This window comes from Nycticebus coucang, chromosome 3 (genome assembly GCF_027406575.1).
Source record: "Nycticebus coucang isolate mNycCou1 chromosome 3, mNycCou1.pri, whole genome shotgun sequence".
In the NCBI taxonomy this organism is placed as follows: Eukaryota; Metazoa; Chordata; class Mammalia; order Primates; family Lorisidae; genus Nycticebus; species Nycticebus coucang.
Genome location: NC_069782.1, coordinates 23,118,273 through 23,137,136, shown reverse-complemented (window position 1 = coordinate 23,137,136; position 18,864 = coordinate 23,118,273). Strand labels below are relative to the sequence as shown.

The following is an 18,864-nucleotide window of genomic DNA, read 5'->3' as shown; positions in this document are numbered from 1 at the left end:
AGAATTTTTAAGTGCTGTAGAGGTCTTTGATCTCAGTTTTTTATTGGATATAACCTCATTCAAAAAGTTACAGTTTTTGGCTCCTTCGATAAAAGACACATCCCTAGAGACACTGTGAATGCTTATCTGTCATGACTTGAGCCACTGTTTGTAACACAAATGTAAAAGCAGAAAGAACAGAATGAGATTCTGGAGGTATTAGGGAGAGAGGAGACTGATAAGGAAAGGGATTAAAGGGGACGTGTGATCTGAAAGAAATCTGAGCCAAAAGTAGCGAATGAAAGGGAAGAAGTTAGTGACGAGTGGTCAGGAGAAGATGGGGAAGAAGAGTTTCTCATGCCGGCTACTGCAAAGTTTCATCTTCCAAGACAGCTTGGTTCCTCTCTGGAGTAGCTCTGGGTAGGGAAAAGAAGGAAGACCCAATTTGTAAATAATGCGGAAACACGGGCAGGACTATGTCTTTCTAATTTGAGGCTTTGTCTCAGATTTGGCTTGGCATGAATTTGTATGACTAATCTACCAGTGAGGTGAAAGAAATAGCACCATTCATATCAGGAGTACAAACCAACTCCTAGGAGAGAGTGAGGAGGCAAGGCCAGACCTTCCATTCTGGAGGGAACGCTATAGTGTGAGAAAAAAATTTGAACCAATTATTTTCATACTAAGTTGACAGTTAAGACAAAAAATAAAAATTGTATTAAGAGCCAAGAGATACTGCATATGGTCCACAAGTCTTTTCTGGAGAAATGAATTTCGGGGATAAAGAGAAGCAGCTCATTTTTACAGTTACATTTTATATTTCTAGAAAAATAACTACAGCATGGTCCTGATTTCTAAACGCAGGGGAATGAGACTTACAATATCACACAACACAAGACGTCTTGCAGTTATAACTACAGGCAAGTCATTCTCAAGCCTTAATTAACACCAAAACCAGATCACAAAAATTGTGGTTACAAAACATTATTCCAATTGAAGTATGATTTTGAAATGACAGGATGCTCAAATGGTCTTAAAATACAATTTTCTCTTGCCAAGTAAGAGTTTCAGTCTTAAAATGTCCACAGAAACTAGCTCCACCCAATGTTAGTGGCACTACAGACCCAAGTGTCATCCAAACATACAGCTAAGCAGTGGTGGGACCTCCCAGTGAGTCCCACAAAGCTTCCCATGCAGGGCAGCGGCTGCTTGCTGTCTGCAGTGACACAGGTCCCAGAACATGGCAAACTTGGGTATCCAAGAAAACACAATGAAGTCATTGATTTTCCAGAGTATGTTCTTGCGATTGAACTTCTGAGGTTAGTCATTTCAGTTGAGTATGCTAATTCCAAACCCCAAAAGATGAACCCACAAAAGAAAAAGTATTTTGGGACTTTCCTAAAAACAAACACCCTGGCGAGTCCCGGTACTAAGTAACAGAGGAGATCAGTAGAAGAAGCATTTTTGCTTCTTCCAGCTCAAGTTTTGCTTAGATTCTTTCTGCATTTTCTCCTGTTCTCATATGAGAAAACCACCAGCAAGCTTTTGCTGTGTAAATACCAGAATGGAGAGCTACTGGCCAAACAAAGATTTTTTAGAGAAATAAGTTTTGGGATTCATCTAAACAAGCCAATATATTCTCACACTTTTTAAAAAGACAAAAATATGACTCAACTTAAATCCTGTTTTGGCTTTTAGAAAACTATCTCATGATTCCATGAAGAGAAAGCAGAAATCAGATGAACAAGAATGGTTTTCATTTCACACTGGAATTATAAGAAAGGTGACTTTTTACATGAAAATTACACATACATAAAAATAGATTCTGGAACAATGCATTATTGACAGTTATGTGGGAAGATAAATGCACTCATGAAAATGTTCTTTCTCCAGCAAATTATTAAATATATTGACAGTGCCACACTTTGAGAACAATCATTTTAAAGAAACCAAACATTAGTACGAGAGTAAAGACATAGCTAATGTAATCTTTCACTCCATAAAATATGCAGACAATGATTTTTTTTCAAAGTGCATTTGATAGACACTGCTATTAAGTTCAATAGCAAACATTTATGCTTTGTTGCTGCCTGTTACCCATGGTGCGGGGGAAACAGGTAGCAACAGATAAATGTGGATTATGTTCAAACTTCTGTTAATTACTAGAAGCCAAACTTCTGTGGCTTATGGAAGACCGTACTTGATTACTGGTGTTGGAAATTGTAAATGCCAGCCCTGTCTAAGTTACTGCTATAAAATCCAAAATGTGTAAAAACCAAATGTATCTACAGAAATATAAATGTTTTACTCATACAAATTAATGACTTTAATAAACCAGGGCTAATTAAATTTGCTAGTTTTTTATTCCTTTCAGAACATTTACTGGTTTGATGGATATTACTTTGACATATGTTGAAATGGGAACGTCGGTAAACTCTACCTGGTGTTTCTACAGCCTGTGTCAATGCTGTGAGTCACAGCTCATGAGCTGACAATGCCAAAGCATTTATTTCAATATAATGTTTAGGGAACATGTCTGCCTTTAATTTACAGGATAAAACTGCTTCAAAACACATGGTGCTCAAAAAATGCTTCTTCAATGAACAGTGCATTGAGAATGACTTGCTAATAAACTGGAAGACATTTGCCGACCTTTAAAATAGAATAATAGCACCAAAAATAATTAGTAGGAATGTCTCTCCTATGCAATGTACTGTCTGCTAATTTATACCCTATTTAGAATATGTAGGGAAACTTTAAAAAATACAGCGCTACAATTTCAGAGCAAGCAATTCCCTAGCATTTCTGATCAATGTACCATATGGAGCAAATTAACAGACAAATGTATCAGAATTCAATTCACGTACACAAATTTGGCTAAACCCGTGAACTTTTAAGATTGTTAATAACCAGGAGATTACCATTTTAAATTGTTGACAAATAAATGCACTTACATGGTATTTTTTAAAGAAAGTTATTCCCAAATATCTCATTAAATAATGTACCATGCTGTATCTATATTTCAAAATTATTTTAATGGAGGTTTGATCTCCAGGGAGAGGCAAAACCCTCTCTGTCCTCTCTCTCTGGTCTCTATTAGGGAAGCTGTAATAGAATAAGGGGTCTCTCATTTCTGACACATGGATCTATTCTTACTGTATTGTTATTAAGGGAAAAAAATGCTTCTACTAAAATGCCAAATTGCATCAGGTAACTCCAAGGCAGTACAATTAAGTTTGGCAATTAGCAACTGCAGGGCAAAGTTCTCTCCCTGAACAAGGAACAGTTAACTCTTCACTTCTTTTTGCAACATCATTATTTTCCCCTGCATTCTGAAGTTTAAAAAAGGACTTGTAACAACATGTTTTTATGCCAGTGTCACTAAGTCTCCCAGGAAGCATCTGTTTTAGTTTATTTGTACCTGTGACCCCTTTCTGGAGTTCAAGAGGATTACTGTCATCACACGAAGCACTGCTCGGGATAGACTTGACGGAGACACTTCTGAAGAAGCCTTTATGGGCTTAACGCCAGCCTGAGTCATTACAGCCTATTCTGTTATAGAGCGGTCAACACTATGGACTCACCTAACCCAGACACCATCGGCATCTCCTGGCACAAGTTCATCTGCAGAGCCCGAAGGGCACAGGTTTGGAAGAGCCACTCAGAGAGGCTCTCTACTCTCGCCTCTTCGCCTTCCGGTTTCAAACTTGAATGTGAATCGACCCTCTAGTAAAGACTTCCTGAGAGGAGAATTAGATTCCCTTGGTAACTTGTGCCAATGAAAGTCTTAACGATGTACCTAAATTCCTCATGTTGCCTTTCCAACACTATTTCCCCTAGTTCTGTCTTTTTAGGTGCAGGAATTCAATAGCAAGTATCTTCATGTTTAAGAATGGCTAAAGGCCCTAATGGTCCCGTGTTTCCAATCTTCTAATACCTGTTTGGGGCGCATTAGTGTTCTGAAACTATCATCTCAGTCGCTCAGAAAGGAGCTATAATAACCGCAGCGAGGACTAGTTTTCCTGGCCAATGTCTGAAAACACAAAGCCTCCCTGAGCTGCCCGTTTGTTTTAGGGGCTCGCGTTTATAATCGGCTGGTTTTCTGGGAAAAAAATAATTACAGCATCAGTGGCAGCGTTCTTATAAAAACAAGACCTTGCTTGGCGTGGGCAAGTTTTAGCGTGGAGTGAAATGACATCCAACTTACAAGCACGGAAAATGGGGATTTCAAGGGAAACGGTGACCCGACCTTCACGGAAGCAGCAAATTGCAGCCTCTGCTGCTGTTACTGCTCCCCAAGGCGCAGCGCTGGAAAGTCCATGCCCACTTCCCCCTCGGATGAATCAATATACAAAAAATACGAGAAGGGAGAGAGAGAGAGAGAGGGAGAACACACTAACACGAATCCCTCCAGCCTCTATTCTGCCGGCTACTCCTTAAAGGCGATTCAAAGCGCATTTGGAAACGACATGCGATCGGCATGGCTTTTTAATATTGAAGATAAATGACCTTTGGGAAATACATACTCATGAAAGTCAAACCATTTGGAGAGACCCCCGGAATTCTACCCCCTCAAACTCTTCGGAAGCCCAAAGACGAGGGAAGAAAATGGAAAATGCGCTCAACACCGGGCTGGTGAGGGAATCAATAACCCAAACCGGCTTCGGGGGGAAGCCCACACCGTGGAGACCGCTGGCCGAGGCTGCAGCACGTGCCCCCGCCGCCGGCCCTGCAGCCTCTCCTGATCTCCCGACTCGCCTTCCTCTTTGGCTGCCCGGCTGCAGCCCCACTTTGCGGAACCGCATCCCGGCGCGCGGGGGCCGCGGACCGCAGGGGAAGCCGTGCCCCGCGCGCCCGCCGCTACTCACCTAGCCGCTCCGCACCACTAGCGACCGCGGCGGCCGCGGGCTGGGATCCGCGAGGGCAGGCGGGCTCCGGCCCCCGAGGACGCGGACATGTGGCTGGCGGCTGCGCTCCGCTAGCCGTTGCCTCTGAGCATCTTTCTGGGCGCCCCCAGCGAACGCGAGCGGCGCGGCGAGGGCGAGCGCGCCGAGGAGCGGCGGGAGGGGCGCGGAGCCGGGCTCTCCCCGTGAGCTCCCCGGGCCCGCGCGCGCGCCCCCCGGCCCCCGCCGCGCGCCCTCGCGCGCCCCCGGCCCCACGCGGCGCGCACCAGCCCCGGCGGCGGCGCGTCCTCCCCCGAGCGCCGTCTCCAGGGCTGCGGGCGGCGCTCTCCATTGTTCGGCGGCTGCCTACCGGGTGGGCGGGCGGGCGGTGGGAGGTGTCGCCTGAGTTGCCGGGGAGGGCTTACCGCTCGGTCGGACCCTCACTGCGAGAGCGCTGCGGGCCGGGCGCGGCGGGGGCGCGGGGCGCCTAGCGCGGCGGCTCCCTCCTCCCGCGCTCGCTGCTGCTCGGCGCCCCTCGCATCCTCGGTTTCTATGGATATTTCGCTCCTCCGCCGCCCCCTCCTCGCACCGAGAGGCCGCCGGGGCGGTAGCAGCCAGGCGGCTCTGCAGGCGCCCAGGTGACCGGCTCGGCAGCGGTGGCAGCAGCCGCCACCGCACCGTCACTGCCGTCGCCGCCGCTGGGGACGGAAAGAGGAGTTTGAGGGGGGAGAAGGCAGGTCCTGCTCTACCCCAGGGCCCACCTGGCTAACCTGCTGAGTGTCGACTACGCAGAAGCAGCCAGCGCATTCCTCAACTTGCGGGGAACGCTGTCTGTTTTCGCTTTGGACGTGCGCGCCAACTGTTCACAGAGGGCAGCCCTCTGTAAACGTGGAGGGTCACGAGTAAGACGCTGAGTAGGATTTTGATAAGATTCAAATACCCCTCAGCCCCCCTCCCCGCGTCATTCCACCCGAGTTACCATCGTACTACTCCCAACAGTTGTAGAAATTTACTTGGCACAGGTTTCTTCTCAAAATCAAGCCAATTAAATAAAGTACATCTGACCTTACGTGACAAGAATTTTGGCTCAGTTTTTACCCGAGTTTTTTTCCCTTGCCATAAACAAATAAAAATAAGTTGTGGCTTACAGACTGCTTAACGCCGTGTAACATTTGAATGAACATATCGGGCAACCCACATGCTTTAGTTCTTTGGTGTTTCAACGGTCTATCCAGGGGTGTGAGTTGCCCACTTAGTCTGGGATAAGAACCACAGATTCCCACAGAGAATAACCAGTGTCTTAAAGCAAGAAAACAGTATCCAAATAGTCTGTGGCTAGGTTGGAACGCAGGCACATTAGGTAAAAGTATTTACTGAAACGTATAATGTGATTAACTCCCAGTAGAACCAATAATCAACCCTGTTGTTCCGGGGACATCCACTTTCTAAACTTGAAGGCTATTGCCTTAAAACCCAAAGATTTTAATCTGCAGAACTTCAAGCACTAAAATAGGACCGTGAACTAATTTTTTAAACAATGGGCTATGTTTACTGAGCACTTAACGATTTGCCAAGCATCTTGTATTATCTCATTTATTCTCACAACTCTATGGAATAGGTTTCATTATTATCCTTCCTTTACAGATGAAGAAAAAGACTTGGAGAGAGCTGGAACTAGCATTCTCTTCCTTCAATGAGAAACTCTAAATGCTCCCATGTTTTATCCAACCTCACGTCACTGCCTGCTTTAGTGAGGTTCAGGATAGTAGTGTATCTGAACCCACCTTGCTAGCAGGGGGCCAGAACATAAACCCAGGCCTTTCAGGTTCCAGAGTATGTGCGTTTAACCATATGGGAATCATTTCTCATTTACATAATGACTTCGTGAAACTTTCTGATTTTACATCTCACACATACAGCAAGGGAAACAGGCTGGACATGCCTGCCTCCTGACTGGTATGCTGTGGAGTGAATGTGACCTGACCATGTGACTGGAGCATGTTTGATTCTCTCTGTTTGAGATCAGTGACCTTTCAATGGATTTACAACTCAGGCACTCTGCAGTCCAAACATCTAGGGTAAAATGGGTGTTTTCTTGGTTTCCCAATAATAAAAATAACTGGAGGATGACGGTTCCCAGGACATTATTCTCTTGTGGATATTGTTCTTAAGTAACAATGTTGGGCATTCTCAAAGAGCTGTCATTTGTGAGCAATGAACTACCTGCTGTTTGGAATGGAGGTGTACTGACATTTTTCCTCTGTGTCCAGTGGAACTCTATAGAGTCTTTTGGGATCTATTGGCTGTTTGGGGGCTGCACCACCTTTAGAGAATGATGGAAAGTTAATTCTCTGTCAATCTTTCCGCTTGGCTGGTGAAAACGCTTGCTGAGAGGGGATGGGGAGGAGGAGTCGCTGTCCATGGTGTCTGCAGCTGATGGCCCCTTCAGCACCCTCAGTTCACACACTAAATACTAGATTCCTGGAATTTGGTAAGAACCTCCAAGTAGGCATAATAAACACATGAAGATCTTACTGCAATCTTCTATTGGGTGGGGTAAAACCATTAAATAGTTCACAGAAAACTGAGTTTTTACTCCTTGGCACTAACATAGTTTGCACTCATTGTTGAAATTGTAGTTTTTTTTATGTTCCAGAACAGCATAAAGCAAATAAGAGATCATCTCCTAAACCCTCTTAGGTCATAGAAAAGGAAGTTGATACCTACAGAGGGTAAGTCACTTGCCTAAAGACCACCCTAATTATTGGCAGGCATAAAACTGTAAAGATTCTTGCCACTTGTTCAGACGCTTATCATGATAGTGGGTGATTCAGGTTATTCAATTTCAGAACTATTTTTACTTCCATCATTTCATTTTTTGCTAAAAAATTTCCAATTTATGTCATTTGAAATACAGATAATAATCTCATGTTTCTTTTACTTGTAATATATCTACATCTTATTTATAATACTCTGATAACAGTATAATAGTAAGTAACATATTGCTCCTTGCCAAATGAGATAATAAAGAAGAAAACTCTTATGGGTACCAATTTCTAATATTTTTGTATCCTTAGTGAAAAGCAAAGTATTCGTTCTGATGCAGGTCATCAACAATGCAATTCTCTTAATATAAACTGCTTATTTAAGAATAGCAATTTTATATCAGAAAAGACCAGCATTTGAGATTCCCCCATTTCTCTTTTGGATTAAATATTATGTGAGGGATCACGTTGAATATTATAGCCTCCCAAATCCAAAGATAGTGGTAAATTTTCTAAGACATATGTAAAACACTGGTGTGAAACCCTCTATACTGACGCAGAGAAATAGAATTTCAATAACTTATTTGTTTTTTTGGAGCTGGTATAATATAATAGTTAATCTCCTATCTTTGGAATAAGACCTGTGGGTTCAAGTCATGGTATTCCACTTAATAGTTTGTGATCTTAAGTTACTTACCTTTTTTGCATCTCATCATTTCAATTGGTAAAATTATGTGATAATAAATGGAAACTTCTTTACAGACTGGTATGAAACCCTTTATACTCAGGTATGGTTATTTTTTTTATATGCCCAGTTGGCTGGGTTAAAGTCCCCAGTTATTCAATCAAACAATAATCTGGGTACTGCTGTGAAGGTATTTCATTGATGTGAAGTGCATAGTCAATTTAGCTATGGGAGATTATCTTAGATAATCTGATTCAAACAATTGAAAGGCCTTATGAGCAGAACTGAGGCTTCTCTAAAGAAGAGGGTATTGCACCTGTGGACTGAAATGAGTTCCAGCCCACTCCCAAGAGTTCTAGTTTGCTTTTCCTCATGACTTCCCCTACATATTTCTGACTTATCTAGCCAGGCCCCACAACCACATAAGCCAATTCCTTGCACTAAATCTCTTAGTATGTCTCCTATTGATTTTGATTTTCTAGATGAACACTAACTGATACAACATGTAAAGTATTAACAAGAGTATAATAAGCACTCCAAAAGTGTTAGCTATTTTTTTTTAAATCCTTATTGAACATCTCTCACATTCACAGAACTGAGGTATGTGCTCTCATAAAATGACTGAGCGTTCTGAAATACAATAGGGATGGATACCTACTACCTCCAATGCCATAATCCCAACCTGGAAGGGATTTCATGTTTTAGTAAAATTTCCAGGAAAACAAGGGAAGAGTGCCAATAGAGTTGATTATTCCATCTGGAGCCATGGAGGGGACTTATGCAAATTTAGTATGAGGACAGTTTTCTGGGTTAGGAGGATAATAAACCAAGGGTAGTCACGTCTCTCTGAAGATAACCACATAGATTTTCCACCCAAAACTAGGTAGATCAGTTTTCATGGATCAACCATGAAATTCCATTAGGTAATACAATTAATTTATGACTTAGCCACCTAGAATGATACACTTAAAACAACTACTTTGAGATTCTTGGAGGAAGAACTACTCTTACATTTAAGAGTGTGAAAGGATCTTTCCTATTTAAATGTTAGCTTATCGTGATATTGTACATTATTATATCTCAGATCCTGTGAGGATTTTTAAGCAAGGAAAATACTTTTAATGTGTTAAAAAAGAAGGCATGGTACAAATCAACTTAAATAGAAGCTACCTCTGTCCTTCAGAATTATAATGCCAACCTTACAAAATTTAAGACTAGAAATATCACAGATTAAGTAAAGAAACCTCAGGGAGGTAGTCTCAGATATAAATAGGGTGAAAAGGTGATGAGGAAGTAAGAGAGAGTGCACGCCTTTCATCTTAATGTTAAAGTTCTGATAACCTAGAGTCAGTTGTAGAACTATGTATTTGCATGTCTTTGTATGTGTATATTTACTAGGGAGAGCTGTCCTGTGATCCTTTATACTGTATTAGTGATTTTTCCAAGGATAGTGATAGAAAAATACTTTTACTCATTATGAAAGATTTATTGGATGCCTATGTTGTCAAACGTTGATCAGGCTCTGAGGGATAGGAAGGTAAATTAGTGCCTTTGGGAACCCTCTCTCTGGGCAATTCCAATTCATCCTTATGGACATCAGCTAACATGTGACTCACTCTGGGAAAATTTGTATGCTTCCCTTGCCCTACACTGGCCAAGACACTACCCTTTTGCTCTCACATTAACTTTGCTTCTATTAATATTGCATTGTCAGTTTTTAGTAATTACTTATTTGATTATAAATATCCCCATAAGATTCCTATATACATGAAATCAAAAACCTTGTTCCTATTTATGTGATCCTCTGTTTATATTTAGCTCCTGATCCCATGTAGACATTAGCTAAGTATTTACTGAGCAAGTGAAGAAAGTTTGGGCCATGTTGAATTTTAGTTGCTTTCCACATACAAACGTGGAAAACAGAAAGAATATAAATCTAGAGCGTAGGGGAGAGATAAGAGCAGGGGATACAAATTTGCTATCACCTGATTCCTGGTAGCTGGAAGGGCTGGTAGTGGATTATCAGCAACTAGGCTTTCAGGGAGAATTGCCAAAGAGAAGGTGTGTGTTCAGAACCCGGGATAGTGCCCATAGTTTCCATATTACACTGTGGGACGAAATATGGCCAATTTGACTAGGATAAAAAAGTTTTGGGAAACCTCATTCCCAACTCCTTTCAAGTACATGAATAGTTTCTAATCAGAATTAAGCTACTGTAGAGATAGGAGCACTATGAATGGGATGCTAATCATGAGATTGTCAAGCTTTACCTTCTAATGTGTAGAAAGGAGGGTTTTAAACTTTGCCAAAAAAAAAAAAAAGTAAGTATTGATAGAGGGTAAGGGACATGAATCAGAAAGGGATGCAGCAGAAGTTCCCAGAGATTTGGGCATTGGGAAGGTCTCTGACTGGTAAACAGAAGTGTGTGGCTATTGGTGGCATGTATCTGCCATGGAAACAGCATGATTCTCCCTTGTATTAAGGGTTTGCTTGTCGTTAATGAGATAAGTAAGGCTTCAACTGACGTCTAGAACTCAGATTTTGGTATTTTTATTGTCATTTTTTTGGCTGTGGAAAAATCCCTTAATTTGGATGGCAAATTAAAAACAATACACTGCCTATTAACCATGGCGTCTATTTACAGACCTGAAAATCAAGCTAACACAATGCAGAGTGAGCAGAAGGGACTTAACACTTCTTCCTGAAGGCAAGCAGGCTTGAAATCCAGGGGGACTGAATGTAAACACCAAGACCCATCTGCCAGAAATGTTCTGCCCTAGTGTTCTAAATTAAGACCTAGGGACTTCTTCGGATGTTAACTATATTCAAGGCCCAAGCCACAGACGACTCTACCGAGCCATAGCTAAGACTTTTGTTTGCAGCCTTTGCTTACAACTGTCCCCAGAGAGTCAGTTTCAGCTGCATGGCACAGTTGGTAAGTACTTCATCCTTCTAACACCCTTAACCAACAGAGCGTCTGTGCCCAATACCCACAACTTCCAAAGTTAGCAATCAGAGAAGAAGGCTCCAGTAACCTGATTTGGATGTCTGGTTTCCTGAGTAGCCATACATTCCAAATTTCCCACAACAGCCCTCTTTAAATGAGTCAGACAGTAAGTTATGATTTTGGGATCTGGAAAATAGGTTTAAAACATATTAAAGACTTGTATTTAGAGTCTTCAAGGAGGAAGCATAATGTGTAGGAAAAGTCCATGGATTCAGACCTCCATTTGTATTCAGCGGCACCATTTGCTAGTTGTAGACCCCAAGCAGGTTGCTTAACCTTGCATCAGTTTCTACATTTGTAAAACAGGGGCAATTGTTTACTTACCTCTTTCATGTTTATATGGATGGAGCTGGAACATATTCTTCTTAGCAAAGTATCTCAGGAATGGAAGAAAAAGTATCCAATGTAGTCAGCCCTACTATGAAGCTAAATTATAGCTTTCACATGAAGACTATAACCCAATGATAGCACAAGACTATGGGGAAAGGGCCAAGGAAGGGGAAGGGAGGGGGGAGGTTTTGGTGGAGGGAGTGGAATGGGTGGGGCCACATCTATGGTGCATCTTAGAATGGGTACAGGCGATTGCACTAATGTACACAGCTATGATTTAACAATAAAAAAAAGTGAAAAAAAAAGAATGTTACTCAAAGATTAAATGAGCACCTACACAAAAAATCGAGCACAATAATTTTTCAGCCAGAGAACTACATTCACCCTAGTATTAATTCATAAGCCTTCAGTATCAAGAGACGATGCCAACTTTACAACAAGACTAAAAAACAAAGCTCCTTTCCATAGTACATTCTAGAGTGCTTATCAGCTGTGTAGGTGAGAAAGAGCCCATGAACCTGGGAGTGGACAGTAACTTTTTGTATTATAGATTCATTAAAAAGATTTAATGTTTTTCTCCACAGGATTTTGTGGAGGACAAGATAGTCTATTATTTGATAGTGATTAGATATATCATTATGATTTTTCTCCTTGAAATAAACCAGAAAGACAAAAAGAGAGTTACATACTATTAAAAATAATTTACAGTTGAAGTCATTGAATCTTAGGATAGGAGAGCACGGTTGCATCATTGCCCTTTCCTGCTCAAGGCTCAGTTCCTCTTCTTTTGTTACCAATAGTCTGATTTTTTTGCTGAGGACTCACCTCTCCCACCTTAAGCCATAAAATCTTAGAAAATTCCAAGAAGAGCTGACCATGGAGTAAACCCTTGATCTACTGGTAAATCAGGGGATCACTCAGCCACAGGAGTGCAGAGGGAGGCAAGACTAGGATTCTTTTGGAACTACTAGCAAAGAGTTGAACTCCTTTAATTAGGGTTTCTGAGCTGATGAGCCTGGTAGGGTGCTGAATTTAATGCCTCTATCTGCCAGGGGCCATGCCATGGACAGCGTCTGCCCAAGAGTGAAGCCAGGGCAGAGGAAAGCGGAGTAGAGACGTGGGGTGAGAGACGTCACCTGTGTGTTCCACTTACATAGCTCTGGATCTTACCTTCTGTAACTGTGGATTCCAGTTATAGCTTTTAAAGCTCTGGGTCGAGCCATGCCTGAAACCTCCAGACTTCACCTTTCATGTGAGGCCAATATATTTCTGTTTGATTTTGCTTCAGCCATTTTGAATTGGGTTTCTGGCACTTATAATTGAAAGTATCCTGATTTATTCAGCAGGGGACTTAAATATAATTTGTCTCAACCTCCCATCTGATGTTTGAATCTTCTCTACAACTTCTAAGGAGTTCATCTCATTACCAACTCAAGAACCTTATTCCATCTTTGGGGCTTACGATATTGCAATTTTTTTTTTCATACACAGAGTGAACATATCTTTTCTGAAACTTCTGTACAGTTATCACTTACTTGTACCCACTAGAAGCCAGGGGCTATGTTATGCTAAAAATGGTAAAATTCATTATTTTGTTTAATTCTCAAAACAATCTTATGACGTAAACATTATTTTAGAAACCATCGCAGAGATCTGGGAGAGGAATGAGGAGGGGCTAAAGAGAGGGCTCTGGGGGTTAAAGAAGGTAAAGATCCACAGATATACAATTGGAACACACAGGTGATTGAATAGAACATGAAGACCAGAGAGAAAGAGGGGAGGCTAGGATGATCTCTGCAAGTTAGAAAGATGGTAACAAAACAGACAGAAACAACTTGGGTGGGAAAGATGAAGGTTCTATTGGTTATCCCAAGAGATACAATTAATTGATGGGGCCCATACTTCCAAGTGCAGAGAGGACAGTTCTCTACATTTCTTTAAAATTTTAACTGAATCTGGTTCTGTGTTAAGTAATCATCAAGAACAGAATTGGACACACAACAAAAGCAAATTTGTAAAAGGTACCTGTAGTTTTTGCATAGACCTTTAATCCCATGAATGCCGGTCAGTATAGCATTTTTATGTTCCACCCTTAAGACTGGTTTCTCCCCTCGTGCCATTGCTCCAGAAGGCAGAGGAAAGGAGCCAGAGAACTCAGCAGGAGGTTACTGCCCAGTTTATCTGAACCACAAGGGATGGGAGTCTGACCTTGAGGTCCAAGAACTAAAGAGAAGTGCATACCTGTGGAAGATGTTTCCAGCAATGGGGAAAAGGGAAAACAGGAAGAAACATATTTCTCATGTACCTACCATGCCCCAGCCCCTTTATATGTATTACTTCAATAATGCCATAGGGTCATAATTATTATTATTTCAGTACTGCTTTTTTTTTTCCAGATAAAGAAATTGTGGAGGTCTGATGTTAAGTAATTTTACAAGAGCAAATGGCACTAGAATTAAATCCAGGATCCATGGCTCTGAGGTCCATGATCTCTTCATTACAGGTGCTGTCTCCTTAGATAATTAGCAGTTACATGTATAAGATATTTTCTAGTTGACAGAATATATTCACATTATCTGAATTAACAACCACCACCCAGAGGGCTGGTATTACTAATATTGGTTCCTATTTTATGCGTGAGAAAACTGAATCCCTAAGAGGTTCACAGATTTGCTCAACGCCACACAGCTGGCAGGTAGTACCACAGCTGGAGTTAAAAGTTCCCCACTCCAAGGTTCGTGTATTTCCCCTTGACATTGCAGCAATTACACTGGAAATCTGAAACAAAGTTGGGCTTGGTCAGGAGAGTGACTGATAAAAGCTTTGCTCTGAAAACATTAGTTCTTTCAAAGGATGGTACCCAGACTGATGCTTGGGGTAGTGCCCACTTTCACCCCCATTGGCTCACCAGAGAAAGACCCCAAGGAAAACAGGAATTTTTAAGTCTGGCCGGAGAGAGTGGTGAAATGGGGCTACTCCTCAAGAACCCTCAGTCCACTCCCTTTCTTCTGAACTCGAGGGTGGAGTCTACAGTGCAGTGCTCTGAAAATCCTCTCAGGCTGCTAGGTCTATATGGGACCTATGATAGAATGAGCTAGCATACCCTTAGGTCAGAAAAGACTCTCTGGGTAGAAATAATGTGGGAAGCCACATTAACTCTTTCAGTAGACCCTCGGGCCTACTGAATGGGCTTTCAGACCATTGGGCCATCATTTAGTAAATCACCCCTTTGCTAAGAATGGGTCCGTAGTGGGTACAGAGGGTGGGAATGTTATAATTTGCTTTTTCTCCCCTTTCTCTCAGCTATTTTCTCCCACTATGATGTAGAACAAGAAGGTGTTTAACAACTGCTTTATTTCAAATCATTGAATACTCTTACAAATATCAAACAGAAATGCCCCTGCAGGTCTGCTCTATTGAAAAGTATGAAACCAAATGTCTATGTAAGATATGAGGGGGTGGGGACTGCAGTCTGGGGCCTACAGGATAAAGAGGTGACCCAAGGCACCAGGACATCCCTGATGTTCAAGTTCTAAGTTGATGCACGGTGTATGACAGAGAACCCCATGTTCCCAGAGAGGTGGGTGGAAGGCAGCAGATGCTGCTGGAAGCCCCAGGGCAGGAGTTTCTTTCTCCTGCTTAGAAGAGAGGTTCCACAATTCTGATCTTGGGAGAAGTCAGTATCTCTGTCTTGGTGTATATATTAAAAGGGAAACTAGAGGCCAGGGGAGGGATGCTCCCTAAAAACAGGCCTTGCTCTATCGCTTGGAATGCATGACCAGTTGAAGGAGCTAACGTTTTTCTTCCCTGGAGCAAACACAAAAGGACCAGAGCCCTTCTTTGCTCTTACGAATCTGGGACTATTAAGTAAATACCCAGTATAGTTGCTAGCTCCCAATATTATCACATAATGGTGATTATAGCAATAATGCTTAGCATCTTTAGCATTAAAAGGTCATTTTACAGAAAAGACACCTGCACTTGAATGTTGATAGCAGCACAATGCACAAACACGTGGAGACAACCCAGGTGCCCACCAATACATGAATGGATTAATGAAATGTGGTATATGCTCACCATGGATATGATTCAGCCATAAAAAGTGGTGATCTAGTATTTTCTGTGACAACCTGGAGGGAACTAGAAACAATTCTTCTAAGTGAAACATCACAAGAATGGAGAAACAAACACATGTTCTCAACACCAACTTGGAACTAATTGATCAGCACTTAAATGCATCTATGGAAGTAAATCTCCATGGACATCAAGCTGGGGGAGGAGCTAAGAGGGGATGGATAAATTCTCACCTAATGGGTACAGAGCATGTTATCTGGATGAAGGGCACACTTACAACTTTGACTCAATCTGTACAGAAACAAAGTATGTAAACAAAACTCACACACCCCCTTAATATTCTGAAATTTAACAAAAGAAACATTAAGGAACAAAAGCTTTTAAAGCTCTTGCATATTCATTTGTTGTTTTTCTAAAGAATTACGTTGTTGTGTTTTCTTTCCAGCGTTATTGAGGTGTAATTGACAAGTAAGACTGGTATATATTCAAAGTGTACAGTGTGATATTTGGATATGTATATACTTTGTGTGATGATTTTCACAATCAAGTTAGTGACATATCATCCCCTTACTTGTATGTGTGTGTGGTGAGAATACACAGCGAATTTCAAGTACATACTACATTAGCATTAACTACAGTCATCATGCTGTACATCAGGCCTCCACAACTTGTTCATCTTGTGACTGCAAGTTGGTAGCATTTGTCTAACATCTCCCCATTTGCATATTCGCTGTGGATCAGGGCTGGCTCCGTGGACATGTGACCAGTGTTACCACATAAGGCCTGGCTCTTGGAAGGGCCCCAGACTTGGTTTAATGCTCTGAAGTCACACTCTTGTAATTCTGAATAACTTTCGCTCAGAAACAGTGTTTCTTAAGTGCAGTCTGGTGGGACGATGGAGCACTTGCTGAACTTGGAGCCTCCACTTAGTGCAGCCTTTCTTTTCTGGGATGAGTTTCTGGCTTCCTGCTCCCTACCTTGAGTTGCTCAGGGCCTTGCCTTCCTCTCTGGCTCACCCTACAACCACTGCTGCCCTTTGCCTGAGTAGCAATCAGGTGGCATTGACAGGGGAAGGAAGGCTGGCCTGTGTTCACTCTTTGCTTTCTCTTCTCCCCTACAAGTGGTAGGGGGTCTAGGCAGGCAGAATCACCAACTCTGTGGCTTCTTGGGGTAGGCAGGGCAGTAGCCATCCTTGTCCCTAACTGCCACATCGTAGCTTGTTCAGTGGGTAACATGGTGGTTACCCAAGTACCAAGTGTATCCTGGCTTAGAGATTGTAGCCCTGAGGGAGTCACCTGCCTGTGGTAGGTTGAGGTGGTGGGTCTGCAGGAAAGGGACCTTGATGTCCCTATCCCTGGCCATGCCTCACATTCCCATTTTCTAGTGGGCCCTGCAAACTATGTAGCCAGCCCTATAGTTGATATTCACTATGTTGTGGATGCAAACTAGATAAGACAGGAATGTTGCTACTATTGTGTTTACTTCTCTTATTTCTATTGGCTCGGGGAGGTTGCCATTACCTTCTCCGGGATCTACTGGCTATGTGAAATCTTCAGAAAAGACTGTGACTTACCAATGCTTTTGTACATGATTCAATTAAAGCCGGGAGCAGATCAATCTGTTTTGAGACTGACATCCCTCTTGGCACTAATGAAAATAGGTAGCAGGGGCAGGAAGATGCATGTCGAGCTGATGCTGGTTTATGGCATTATGCTCGGAGCCTCTCCTCCGAGTGATCGCTCTTTTTGGTCAGGCCAGGCATTTTTGTAGGGTACGATATTTAATAGGAGTCACTCAGTGTTTATTTTTCCTCGAGCTCCTCCATCTGGCTTAGCACACAGTGGACACACAAGATGTTCAGGGCTGATAAATGTGAGTAGCAACAGCTGAAGGAAGGAAATTAATATGATTTTGTATAATCATGTCGATGACCCTTTGGTGTACAGATTAGTCTCTCCTGTTCACTAATGAGGAACACGAGGCTCAGAGAGGCCACCAAACCTGCCTGAGGTCCGGCAGCTACTAAGTGCAAAGCAGAGACCCAGATCCATGCCCAGAACACAGTGCCTTCCTGGTCCAGGAAACGTTAGCTGACCATCATGAGCGGTGGTCCCCAACCTTTCTGTATCCAGCACTGGTCTCATAGAAGACAATTTGTCCACAAGTTGGGGATGCAGGGGGCAGGGGTGGGGGTTGGTATAGGGATGATTCCAGTGCATTACATCTCCACCTCAGTTCATCAGGCGTTAGGTTCTCGTAAGGAGAGCGCAACCTAGAACCTTTGCATGCACAGTTTACAGTAGGGTTCATGCTCCTCTGAGAATCTAAAGCTGCTGATCTGACGAGAGGCGGAGCTCCGGGACGCAAGTGATGGGCAGAGGCTGTAAATGCAGATGAGGCTTTGCTCACTTGCCCACCACTCACCTCCCACTGTTCATCCCAGTTCCTAACAGGCGAGGGACTGGTACCAGTCTATAGCCTGGGGAGGGCCTAGGGACCACAGATTTTTGGTTAGAGTTTTGGTGTCATATAAATTAAATATTAGCAATATAAATGCATTTTAAACCCCCCTGAAATCAGAAGGATAAGACACATTAGCTTTGAGCATTCCTAGGGACAGAAAGTAGAAATGAAAAGGGAGTGCAAGAATATAAGAAAAAAATAAATAGCATAGCTCGTCATCCCTTACGTAGCTGTAAGATCATACCGACTTTAGTCCTTGTGCTGAACTGACACCAACAAAGGGAAGTGTGGCAGCTAGATGCAGTCTATTGTGCAAGAAAAGGCTGCCTCAAATGTGTCCAAAAGCATGGTTCTTCCTTCAGCCGAGTCAAGTCCAAAGGAGCACACGAATAATTGGCTACAGCTCCCCTTTCAGCAAGTGCCAACCCTCTGTCCTCAGGTTGATGCATCTCCAAACCTCAGGGAGCCGGGACTCAGCTGCCAGCAGCCAATGGGCTTCTGAGCACTGGCAAGCAGACCAGGTGCTGATCCATCAAGCTAATTAGCAGCCTGTGGGCCACAGTTAGCTGGGAAGGTGGAGGTTTTTAACTCCTTCACTGACAGACCCTGTGCCTACTGGGTCTTTTGGACAACACTCTATCAGGAAAATCACAAAGGAAAAAGCATTTAGAATTCAAA

The 18,864-nt window shown here is 42.7% G+C and overlaps 1 protein-coding gene across 19 annotated transcripts in view; it reads right to left on the bottom strand.

The window, feature by feature from the left end:
• ANKS1B (ankyrin repeat and sterile alpha motif domain containing 1B) overlaps window positions 1–18,864 on the bottom strand; it is a 1,177,049-nt gene that overhangs the window by 156,668 nt on the left and 1,001,517 nt on the right. For 2 of the 19 annotated variants that reach the window (XM_053582553.1, XM_053582554.1), the window contains exon 1: window positions 4,848–5,075. The exons of the other annotated variants lie outside the window; for them this stretch is intronic. The gene's annotated coding sequence lies outside the window, so the exon portion shown is untranslated. Of the gene's footprint in view, window positions 1–4,847; window positions 5,076–18,864 lie in introns of those variants that run through there. 19 annotated transcript variants of the gene reach the window in all.